The sequence below is a fragment of the Neltuma alba genome, unplaced genomic scaffold (assembly GCF_004799145.2).
Source record: "Neltuma alba isolate B1F8T4 unplaced genomic scaffold, ASM479914v2 tig00011017_pilon, whole genome shotgun sequence".
Classification (NCBI taxonomy): domain Eukaryota; kingdom Viridiplantae; phylum Streptophyta; class Magnoliopsida; order Fabales; family Fabaceae; genus Neltuma; species Neltuma alba.
The window spans coordinates 54,234-64,389 of NW_021635770.1; the positions used below are offsets into that span (position 1 = coordinate 54,234).

At 32.0% G+C, this 10,156-nt stretch overlaps 1 pseudogene; it reads right to left on the bottom strand.

The window, feature by feature from the left end:
* Window positions 1-2,966: 2,966 nt before the first annotated feature.
* Window positions 2,967-10,139, bottom strand: LOC114760760 (very-long-chain aldehyde decarbonylase CER1-like; annotated as a pseudogene).
* Between the last annotated feature and the right edge of the window lie 17 nt (window positions 10,140-10,156).

A 10,156-nucleotide genomic window follows, 5' to 3' on the forward strand; every position in this document is an offset into this window, starting at 1 on the left:
AGTAAAATGGTCTAAGTTTTTATTGGATTATAAGGACAAATATTTTAAATGAAAAGAAACTTGAGGGACCAAAACCTATTATTTGAAATTTGAAGGACCAAAACTAAAATGAGGGTAAACTTAAAAAAAAAAAAAATCAAAGTTTGTATTAACCTTAAAATCTTAGACAAAGACAATTTGTTTCTTATACTCCGAAAAAAATTGTTTCTTATTTTAAAAAAAAAAGGGGGATAATATCAGATGTTTATGCTGTGAACTACTTTGTACATAAATCAAGGCATTTAATTTCGGAAACAATAAGGTTGAAAAGTAGTTGTACTAACTTAGTGAATCATATAACAAGTTGCTAATTTATAGTATATATATTTTGAATTTTTATTTACTTTTGATCGTCGAGAAATCTTTAGTCAAATCATGTGTGATGATCACCTAACCAATTGCCTGCCAGTTTACTTTTATCTTTTTGCCATCGTCGAAGTTTAATTTAAAGCTTTGGCGGGAAAAAAAAAGAAAAAGAATTACAATGAGATCCCAGACAAAGAAAATAATTGAAAAACAAATCCTATAGGTTGTTATTCTCACTAGAGGACTTGTCATTATAGGCTGTTGAAATTGTTATTAGGACTTTTTCATAATTATTTCTCTTTTGTAGGACTTGATTGTAATTCCCAAAAAAAAAAGCAGGCACTATAATTTGATTCCTTTTTTGGGTAAGAGCTCCAGTTTCTTCAGAAAAAGGTCTGCCCAATGCGCAGCCACTGGGCCCATAAGCCTTTTTCCTAGATGGGGTTATGTTCTTGAAGCCCCCCATCCATGATATACTTATGCCCAAGCCCGTGTGTTTTTCTTTAAACGCACACACAATGACCCAAATTAAAATATTACATGGTCCAGAATTTAGGGTTTTTTTTCCCTAAAAAAGGGACATCAAAATTTTTAGTCCCTCAAATTTGTTTCAATTATCAATTTGATTAATGCAATTTAATATTTATCGAATTTCATAACCATGCAAGATTAGTCCTTATGTAACATATTGATGAAAATTAAATTTCATGAACCAAATTATGGAGTACTAAATTACAAAATATTTTGTTGAATTTATGAATTATAAAAAGGACCGAAGGAGTAGTGGTGCATCTGAGAAACTAAAGTGAAATAAAGGACGAGAGCCAACGTAGCATAACACATACCTTGACATTTCTATATCATGACACTATATATGTACAAGCATATGGTTTAAGAGTTCAAATAAAAATTAAACCACAAAAGTTACAATCTCATGACATAACATAACAGAGAACAAAAGACGACGACAATAAATGAAGTGATTAAGATCATCTTCTCTAGCCAACTTGAGCCAGAGCGAGCAAAACATGAAACTAAGAGGACCCATCTTGATATGATTTAGTTGATTAGGGTTCAGTGAAGGGAATCTTCTATGGCAGTGGGCGGAACCTGAAGTTAACTTCCCTTAATTGTCGCTTTGGGGTTACTCTAAAAATTAACCGAATTACTGTAATATAGTGCACAATCCGGGTCGTATTCACTTTGAGGAGCCGAAAATGAAATTGAATCCTAATAAATAAATGCAAATAACCTAAACTATAAAAAGGATTTTTTGATTTTGAAAGATTGCTAACTAAATGCCTTGAATTAAATTGAAATTAAAATACTTTTTTTTTGTTATTTTCTTTATATAAAAGATGATTGAAATAACTGAAGATGAAAGAAATGAAAATGAGACACACAAATAACATTGATGATAATCAATCCTCCAATTCAACAACGCAGGCAATCATCACTCTAAAAGATGTGGGAGTTAAAAACAATGAATTAAGAATTATGATTAAGCTTTTAATCCAACAACCGAGCCACCTCGAGTTGCCACAAAATATTTTCCTAAAATCCCAATTTACTAACTGCAACCAGAATAGTAAAATGGGATTAAGGATGCTAGAAACCAATGCTTAATTAGAACTCTTAAATCCAAAATAACAGAATTAAAGCTAGCAAGAGACAATATGATCCAAAATTCTAAGCCACCTTAGAAAATCACAATATATTAACTCCAAAATCATTACAAATGTCATAACCATAACATTGTAATTAAAATCAAAGTTATAAACATCCCAATGTCAAATGCTAGGCAATAATTCAGTCACAATAATCTCCAAATATAATCAGATTAAGCAATACAATTATCTCAATAATCAGAAAAACTATCCTAAGACCTAGGAATTGTTAAACAATTATTGAGTAAGAAATTAAAGCAACTGAAACTCCCCTTTGATGATCCAAGCTCCTGTCATTATTGTTGAATTAGAGGATTATTCAGCTCTAGCCACGCATAATTTCAGAATCTACTTCAATAAGTTTCCTCATACGGTCGGCCATGGCAGTGAAGAAGACGGTGGTGATGAAGGGTGCTGTCACTCTCTTTCACTCGCAGGTCCCTGTGCGCCGTCCGTGCTCGTCCAGCGCGTCTCGCCTCACGTCGCCCAGCTCTGTTTTCACGCCGCTTGCGTCCTCTCCTGTTCGTGCTTCACAAGTCTTGACTGGTCCTCTTTATTTTTCTTTTTCACCGCCGCCCCAGCTCGTGCCTTCTTCCCCCGCGTCTTGTGGAGATGAAGAATTATAGTATATTAGGTTGGGGGGCAAAACGTTGCGTTTTGCTCCCCCTTTTATTATTATATATATTTTTAATTTATTTTTTTTATCTTTTTTTTTTATTTTAATTTTCATTTCAAAATCTTCCAAAAACCTGCAAGCAAAAATTCAAAGATAAGGTAGCATTAATTGTCCTAAAAAAATCAATTAATCACAATTAAACCAAAATATGACAACTTTGCCCCTATAAAATAATAATTCAAAATAAAATATATTAAATCAATTAAAGCTAAAAAGACTAATTAAGTTGACAAAACCCATATAAAAGATATCAAAATATATAAAAATAATTGAGTTTGTCAGAACCCTAGTTCAAGACTCGCCTGCCATATTTTCTCAACATTGAACATCACTTCTCCGCACTCATTTACGCCCCAACCCTTCAAGCCATGCAGTATTCCAGCAATACGCCTTGCACTCATCACCCTTCTTAGTAACCAGTTCTGTCATATGTATAATGAAACTTATTAATTTACTTCTTCCTTAGAAATCAAAAACAGTTGTGTGTGTGTGTGTCTCTCTCTCTGTCTATATATATATATATATATATATATATAAATCACTGACCTCACACGAGTGTAAATTCTGAAAAGAAGAGGGAGTTATCATAGCAGGCTTGGTGAGATAAAAACAGTCTTTGCGCAACTTCTTTGAAGGGAATTGAGTCAATGGTATGAACAACGATCCTTTTGGTGCCTTCATTTGTTGATCCGCCTTCCATTTCTCACCTACTAACCATATCTGAATCAATTTGTGACATAATATTGTGCTAATGTTAGACTACTGCATCAATAATTGAGGAGTATGATGATGTTAGGTTAAAAAATGAGTACATTTAATTACCTTTGCAGTGTCCAATGTCGAATGAACCAAATTCTTTCTCAACTCAGGTCTTCTTATCCTTAATTGATGATTCTCAAAGCTGTCTGTGCACGTCGTTATTACCTGCAGGAAAGAACTGAGTAATTTCAGATTCTGATTATATGACATATATCAAGTTCAGATTTAGCTAAGATGAGTGGATTGTTGCTTCCAATATATACCTCTGATCTTTAATATAATAGTTAATTGATTTTAAACTTGTTTCTAAATATAAGACCCCAATCTATTTTATCTCATATTTATTCATTTTTTTATCCAAGGTAGTCCTTGTAGTAATTGTACACTTGCACATGTTAAAAGTTTTGTCAAATGATAGTTCTAGTTAATATACATGATTAGTAAGGATATTTTAAAAAAGATAACACTTATTTATTACAAATAATTAACTTAACAACTTCTTTAATTTACTCAAATTAGCCAACTAGCTCTTATATTAAGGATTGGAGGTAGTAGTAAATTATTATTTAATCTTTTCCTCAAATCAACAATGCTCATTAAAATAAAGTTAGATAATCATATAAGTAAAATTGAACATACCTTGATATTTCTTTGACATAAAGCAGTTGCAATAGCATGAGAAACCTTGGTAAAAGAACCACAAAGAACCACTTGACTTGTTTGTTTTGGAATGCTATTAAGAACTACAGCAACCACTAAGCTACTTCCATCCACAATCTTCACCTTTAGGTGTGGGTACCTTTGTATGTAAATCTCTCCACATTTGTTAAGCTCCTCTCCCTTTACATCCACACATATTCAAGTCATTCATTAGAGTGAGAGTATACTCAATTAATTAAGCTTTAAATAGATTTTTTAAAAAAAATTGAAACTTGCCTGATTTAGAAGACCAAGACTCAAGACCTTAACTCCACTCAACTCTGCGTCCAGTATCGCTTCTTTTATCAGTTGATTCAATGTTTCTCTTTGACTCTTGGATATATACTATAAAAGGATTTTTAATTAATTAAATAATCAAATGACTGGCTTTACTTTTTTTTCCTAAGAAAATGAACTGGATAATTAAATGATTAATAATAGTAAAATCCATACCTGTACAAAGAATTAATCTTGGAATAACCCATGATTGCATGGTGAGATTTGGAATGTATTGCTCTCCAGAACAAACGTCCGGCCATAAAAGCAAGTCATGATATAAGACCAAAGAGTGAAAGGCCACATCAAGAAGAAGTACCATTTTGAAGGTTTGGAGGCTAAAGAAGCAAAACCTAAACGAAGATGGTAGATGGAATCTGGAGTTGTGAGGTGTGTTAGGTGCACAAACATGTGGCGCGGTTTCTGTTCGCTTCAATGATGTTTCATATGTTGTCTCTGTGGATTTGTCCACAGTTTCATAAATGTAGTCATATATTGGCATGAAAAGATTGTAATTGGACCGAAATTGAGTGTGATGCAGAGAGTGGAACCTATTGATCACACAAATAAAGAATCAAATCAGCTGAGGATCAATTAACTAAATTACTGTTAATTATATTCTTCTACTGTGAAATATACTGCACATGACTTTGTGAGTGATTTTCATAATATCTTTTATAGAAGAATATTCATGACATTTCACGAGATGAAAGTTAGGAATCCAAAAGTAATATAAGAAATAAAGGATGGAATTAAATCAAGATTAAAATTATTGCAGAAAGATTAATATTTCCACTGGAAATTGATATTGGTATTCGAATGAGTTAGAGAAGAAGTTGATAATGATGGAGTAAGGTTGAATAATAAGGAGCAAGGGTCAAAGTTGCCCTGGGAATGGAGAGGCATGAATCTTTCTCTATGTCGTGGTTTGAACTGTCACGTGTGTTTGTTGTATTGGATGTGTGTATTATAAGAAATAATTAATACATCGAGAAATAAAAAAGAATGAGATTATCAATTCAAAACTATTAAATTAAACTTTATATTTAGCCATTTAGGCGTATGCAATTCCATGAACATGGGGCCTTTAATAAAGTTTTTTTTTGTTTTTGTTAATACAAGTCCGAATAAAGAGTTCAATCCCAAGATATCAACTTAATTGGAGAAACTCTTGAATCATAAATCCCATCACTTAATATTTTTAATTAAAAAAGCAAGTACTAATAACATGATATTATAAGTGAGATGTATAACCCACGACTTTTACTTAAACGAAGTTTTTATAGCATTACCCTACAATGAAATGACATGATAGGGTTTCGATTCATTATCAAAGCAAAGTGGTTGGAAATTAAATTAGTATGCACTTGTAATGCAAATAACCACTACTACGTGTATGTAAGGCTATCGAGAAGCAGACTGCAGACCTAACTTGCTTTTAATGTTTTGAGAGCCAATTATATTACATCTGCAATATATTCATATATATATATATATATATATATATGAGAGAATATGAGGGAGGGGATTCCTTGATTTTATTATAAATCACCTTTGATCATCTCACACAAACTAAAGAAAGGTAAATAAGTCATTAGTTTCGTTTGAAAGTGAGATAAATTTTTAAATTACCAATATTTAAAATCACGAAGTGCATCCAAATTAATGATTCATGGTGGAAAATATTGCATGAGCTTTAAATATGGCAGGGTGATTTTTAAAAAAAAGAAAAAGAAAAAGCATCATTATTTCCTACTTAATGACATCCAATCCTTCTAGAAAGTGCCCTTAAAATAAAGATTGAAAAGTCTAATTACTTATATTTATTATTTTATTTATCAAAGTATATGTCAGTTTTAAAGGATTGTTGCGTTATTTTCTTTAGAATAATTTTTTCCAATTAAATATTCTCTGTGCTCCCAAAAGAAATATATACATCCTCATGATGCACATCTTGTCTAGCAGAAGACGTACGTTTTATGATTTACATGTTAAGTTTTAATATAAATAATCAATGTTTTAAAAGTAATTATTTTCATGTTGTGAAGGAACCTACGCACATGATTAGGTATCTTATTAATTTAATTTATGAGAGGAACGAAAACGTTGTCTATGATATGAGACATATTGTAGTAATAATGTTATAAAGACATATGTTCAATATCTCAAGGATAAACATCCCCCACTCTTAGCTTGCTGCTCTTCAACTATTAAATAATTGGGGATTCAAAATTGTTAGGTTTTGATGAGCATGAAAAATAATAATTACGATTATTTTATATGTAAAGATTCCAATATATAAGATCTTGCATTAAGAGTAGTAAAAACATGTTTTCAATATATATATACACACATATATAGGGGTATGCATAGTCCACACTAGACTGGGTTAATCATCAACCTGAGGTCTGGTCTAGATAAGACCTCAGGCTAAAAAAAAACAAATCATGGTCTGGTGTAGTCTAGTTCCAACCCGAGATCATATTAGACCAAACTTGATCTATTGAACAACCTGGGATGGTTCCAGGTAATCTAAGACCTCAATTTATATCAAATTGCAAGAACAATTATTGTAGAGAGAGAGAGAGAGTAAAGGAACTTACGAGGGGGCGTACATGATATACTTTAAGAAAGGGAAGAAGGAGAAGAGAGAGTTAGGGATGAGCTCCAAGTTGCAGTGACCCAAGTTGTTCATGAAGTCAATGTATGCAAGATAACCTGCAAATGATACTATGGATGCCGTCCTTGTTATCACCGTCGTATACAACGGGATTGCGAATAACATAAAGTATGCTATGTGCTCTGCAAATGGGTGTATCACAGCTGTCCGACCAACAAAAAAAAAATCATATTTATGAGTCTTAATAACTGATATACATACAAATAAACATACACACACTTATAGAATTGATGAGAATGAAATAGATGTAGAGAGAAAGTAAAGATGATGATGAGAGACGAAAACATGTGTGCATACAAGTGATGGGCTCAGTGATTATGGAGGAATGGTGATGAGAATGGTAACAAGAGTAGAGAAAATGGTGATGAAGAGCTCTATGCAACCAGTAATACAGAAACTCCACAGGTCCTGCATGTAGAATTGCTGTGATAATCACTCCATCTGCTCTCCAGAATGGCAGATTAGAACCCTCTGGTACTAACATATACCCAATGTAAAACACAAAGTGCGTTTAACACTATTTGGTCATCCCTGCAAAAATCAATTAACACAAGAAGAATTATGGATAAACTTGGCTTATTCAGGTACAATAACTTCCATTTAAGCCTATGTGATTGTAGAAGATGCCTACAAAAAGTTAACCTTCATTTAAAGTATTACATGATTTAATCCGAATTTGTTAAAGTTTAATATGACTATACAAATCAGGCGCGCAGAAACCTCAAAGCATTTCGTACCATTCAATGTGAGAATTTAGATGTTTTACATTATCATGTCTTTTTTGATGGCCTTGTAGTCTAGTGGCATAAGAGCTCTGAGTAGGAGGTTGCAAGTTGGTCTTATTTGTAACCTCAAACCATTAGCACCTATCTCTTTAATTTAAAAAATAAAAAAGAAGCAATAAGTTCCACCCAAAAGAATTAAATACAAAAAATCTCTTGAAATCATTAAATTAATCTGAAGTCTAAAAAGTCCACATTGTAAAAGATTCATTTGTTTAATTATCAAATTGCTCTTTTTTAAAAAAAAAAAAATATATTAACAACTGAAAGTGCAGTTGTTAACAATTTAAGGTATAATTATCAACAATTATCATGAAAGATATTGACAACTCATGCTTTTTTTTTTGTGATACGCTGAAAAATGTGTTGTTAATATCTGTTGCGATAATTGTTAATTGTTACACCTTAAGTTGTTAATGACTGTTCTTTCAGTTGTTAATACATACTTTAAAAAAAAAAAAACAATTTGTAATTAAACAAATAAAATATCTTACAACGAGGTTCCTTGGGATTGCAAAATAATTTGATAATTTTAAGAGACTTTTTTCTATTTAATTCTCTTGGGTGGGACTTATTTCAATTTTCCTTTTAAAAAAATATTATCCTAGCTGTCTTGGTGTGAAAAGGGTGGAGGCCTATATAATGACATGATTTTCAGATAGGAATATAATAATGCCAAGCTAATTATTTATACATTTATTTCCTCTCAGGTAATTAAAAGACACAGTCGAATAAGCTTTCGTGTTGCTTAAGGCTCTCATGGGAGCATGGGACACTAACTTAATTCGAGGTTTGGCAGAAATGAACATAAAGCAGAGATCAGGAGACACACACTTAAAGCCGACGGCTCCATGGTGTATATAATGACGTGGACCCTATGGGTTCATAATCATGGATGGCTCAGCAATGAGTTATAGAGACCTTCATTAATTAATTACCAAATCATAAGAAGAATGAGAAAACAAAAATACATAGAACATGCAAGACTCACACTCCAAGAGATATTGTTAAAATAACTGTGTGAGTATGAGGGCGGGAAATTCACATATAATACTAAAAAATTACAAAATTACGGACAGAATTTCATTGTCAAATTAGTTTAACGATAAAATTTTCATCACCAATCAATTAGTGACATTAATTAAAAAATTTCGTTGCTAATTCATTATTTGTTTTAGTAGAATTAGAGATCATGCAAAAAAAAAATACATAGATTAAAAGAAAAAAGAACTGTAATCCATCACAACTATTTTAAATTGGGTTCTACTCAGCATTTTTTTAATTATATCAAATTAATGTTTTGGAGCTAAGTATCGTTTCCATTTAAGAAAAGCTCAAATTTTTTATAATGCACGAACTTTCATTAGACCCCACGAAATTTATCATTCAGTAACAGATGGGTTCAGGAGTAGTAATTAAGAGTCCATTCAAATGTCTTTCATGAAGAACTCAAAAGCCACTCGTCCGATCCTATTTATAAGCTTTAAATTTAGAAAGAAATGCGGTTCATTTTATAAACTTCAACTTGAGTTTGTCTTATCAATATTGCCCTTAATTATTTCTCTCTATCACATTTCCTTACACATTCTCTTTCATCCTTTTTCTCATTTATTATAAGGATATATTTTGAAATAAAAATATTTCTAATTATTTATTATTTTTAACTAAAGTTAACTAATTGTTTTTCATCCGTAACCTATTTAGTGAGCTACAAATTAAAGCAACAAAAACACACAGATATGATAGGTCCTTATGGTTAACTGTACGTTTTTAATAAGTGATCAAAACCCAAGCAACGAGAGATTATATATATATAAGAAGAAGAAGAAGAAGATGATTGGTTAATTACCAGTTGGTTTCTCTATCAACTTGTTCGAAATCGAGGCTCTTGTCAAGGATTCTGTTTTTGCCTTTGGCAGTTTGATAACGAGAAAAAGAAACCAAATCTGATCATGAAGCATCCTCACCAACATATATGGAAATATCAGAAAGTATCCAACGTCCCCTCTCATTTCCCTCCTTCATTATCATTTTGTAACTGCTGTGTGCCACCCACGGTGCCAACAGCAGCCACTTCCATCATATTAAAAAAACCATGAAATTAAGCATACATGTCAGCCAAACATTTTGCATGGAAATGAATAACATAATACCAGGAAACCTTGAACAAACACACACACACACAATGAAATAACGTAAGAAACCTTAAAGTCTCCAAGAGGCTTCCATGGCCAGTTGGTCAGAATGCCTGGTTTTCGTCGCCATTTTTGGA